The sequence below is a fragment of the Leptonychotes weddellii genome, chromosome 8, assembly GCF_054177405.1.
Source record: "Leptonychotes weddellii isolate Sample4059 chromosome 8, ASM5417740v2, whole genome shotgun sequence".
NCBI lineage: Eukaryota > Metazoa > Chordata > Mammalia > Carnivora > Phocidae > Leptonychotes > Leptonychotes weddellii.
Genome location: NC_138376.1, coordinates 45,897,135 through 45,900,169, shown reverse-complemented (window position 1 = coordinate 45,900,169; position 3,035 = coordinate 45,897,135). Strand labels below are relative to the sequence as shown.

Below are 3,035 nucleotides of genomic sequence, written 5' to 3'. Positions count from 1 at the left end.
AGAAAAACAAATTAAAAACAAAGTTAGCAGGAGGAAAGAAAGAAGTATTAAAGGAGAAATAAATGAAATATTTAAAAAAAATAGAAACAATCAATGAAGCTTAGAATTTTTTTTTTGAAAAGATAAATAAAATTGACAAACCTTTAGCTGAACTAACCCAGAGAAAAGGAGAGAAGATTCCAGTAAATGAACTCAGAAATGAATGAGGAAATACCACAACTGGTACCACAGAAATACAAAGGATCATGAGAGACTACTATCAACAATTGGATGCCAACAAATTGGATAACCCAAAAGAAATGGGTAAGTTCATAGAAACATACAACCTTCCAAGACTGAATTATGAAGAAATACAAAATCTAAACAGACCAAACATGAGTAATGAGATTGAATCAGTAATCATAATCTTCCCAACCAAAGCCATCTCAATATCAGATGACTTCATGGATGACTTTTACCAAACATTTAAAGAAGAATTAGTGCCAATCTTTCTTAATGTCTTCAAAAAAAAAAAGAAAAAAGAAAAGAAAAGTAGGGCTGCACAGGCTTCCCATCCCTCACACCAGCAGGTCACTCCGCATTTTACCATGCCTTTCGCCTGAGACCCCTTCCAGCACCCTACCTTGGATAACGATGATACCTTCCTGGGAAAACTCCGGGCTTCCAAGAAACTGCCATATAAGAACCCAGCTCACCTTGCTCAGCAACAGGAACCCTGGAGTCAGCTCAGCTCAACTCCCACAATCACTTCCATGAGGCGGGATGTTTATTTTTTTGATCCTGAGATACCAAAGGATGACCTGGATTTCCACTTAGTATCCTTGTACAACCACCACACAGGGACATTAAAGAACAAAAGTGAGATACTCTTACACCAGGAGACCACCCAGGATACCCATGGAATCATCAATACCCAATTCCCTGGAGAACTTTTATCCCCTCCTCTGCCACCTCCCATCACTTCCCGAGCTAACATCAGACACTGGATCAACCCTAAGAAGGAGTCTATCCAAGGATCCATAGTGTCCCCTCACACTGCAGCCACCAATGGAGGCTACTCCCGAAAGAATGATGGTGGCTTCTTCTCTACCTAATGTTGACAGGTCCCTGAACTAAATTAATCATAGTGGAACATCCTGCTGCCCACCTCCATTAAACAGAATTGTGCTGGGGAAAAAAAAAGTAGAGAATACTTCCAAACTTGTTTTATGAAACATTACCCTCATACCAAAGCCAGATAGGACACTACAAGTAAAGAAAATTATAGGCCAATATCCCTGATGTTCATCCCTGATGAACATAGATTTAAAAACCCTCAACAGAATACTAGCAAATTGAATTCAGCAATACATGCACCAGGATGTGGATCCTGCACCAATGTCATGGGGAATTTATTCCTGTGATACAAGAATGACTTGACACACACAAATAAATGTGATGTACCACATTAACAGAATGAAATATAAGAAATCGTATGGTTATCTTACTAGATGCAGAAAAAATATTTAACAACATTTTAAAATGTCCATATTACCCAAAGTGATCTACAGATTGAATGTAATACCTATCAAAATTATAGCGGCATTTTTAAAGTAATAAAAAAACTATTTTAAAATTCATATGAAACCACAAAAGACCCCAAATAGGCAATGCAGTTTTGAGTGGGAAGATCAAAGCTAGAGGTATCATTTTGATTGATTTTAAACTTGATTTTAAGCTATCAAAGCTGTAGTGATCAAAACAGTATGCTACTGGTATAAAAACAGACACAAAGACCGACCAATGGAGCCAAACAAAGAGCTTAGAAATAAATCTACACATAAACAGTCAATTAACCTCTGACAAGCGCACTAAGAAAACACGATGGGGAAAGGATAATCTCAATAAACGGTGTTGGGAAAACTGGATATCCATATACAAATGAATAAAAGTGGACTCACAGGACACCATACACAAAAATTAACTCAAAATGAAAGCCATTAAGCTCCTATAAAAAAATAAAGAGAAATATTTTGGACATGACACCTGAATACAGGTAACAAAAGCCAAAATAAGCAATAAGGACTACATGAAATTAAAAGGCTTCTGTACAGCAAAGGAAGCAATCAAAAAATAAAAACCAACCTACAGAATGGGAGAAAATATTTCCAAACCATACCTGATAAGCAGTTAATGTTTAAAACATATAATGATGGGGCTCCTGGGTGGCTCACTTGGTTAAGGGTCTGACTCTTGATTTCAGCTCAGGTCATGATCTCAGGGTCCTGAGATGGAGCCCTGCATTGGGCTCTGCGTTCAGCGCAGAGTCTGCTTGTTGCCCTCCATCCCCCGCTTGCATTCTCTCTCTCTCAAATAAATAAATAAATAAATAAATAAATAAATAAATAAAATCTTCAAAATGTATAATGAACTCCTGTAACTCAATAGCAAAACAAAACAAAAACCAAGTAACTTAAAAATAGGGAAAGGACCTAGGTAGATATTTTTCCAAAGAAGACATACAAATGAACAACAGGTATATCAGGTAGTCAAAAAGGTCAAAACTTCCAGTTATAGGATAAATAAGTTCTGGAGATGTAATGTATAGTACGATGACTAAAGCTCATACTATATAGAGTATATTTGAAAGTTACTAAGAGAGTCGATCTTAAAAGTTCTCATCACAAGAAGAAAAATTGTAACTATGTGAGGTGATGGATGTTAACTGAATTTTTGTGGTAATCATTTTGCAATATAAACATATATCACATTATTATGTTGTACACCTTACATTAATACAATGTTAATGTCAATTATATATCAGTAAAGCTGGAAAAATAATGTAAAATAAAAATGTAAGATTGAGACACAGAGAGGGGCCATGGGATTTTCCTCTGAGCCTCCTCTCATTCTGGAGATAGTAACACTATGATTTTCTTACCATTATATAACGTTTTCTAAATGAAAAAGGATATATCATGGTAAATGCAAAGATATTTGCCAATTCTAATTTGAAGGTCACTCTAATCTTATTCTTACTTTCTAAAATGGTATAT

The 3,035-nt window shown here is 35.8% G+C and overlaps 1 pseudogene; it reads left to right on the top strand.

The window, feature by feature from the left end:
• Positions 1 to 587: 587 nt before the first annotated feature.
• On the top strand, positions 588 to 1,094 carry LOC145722842 (cilia- and flagella-associated protein 276 pseudogene; annotated as a pseudogene).
• Positions 1,095 to 3,035: the final 1,941 nt, after the last annotated feature.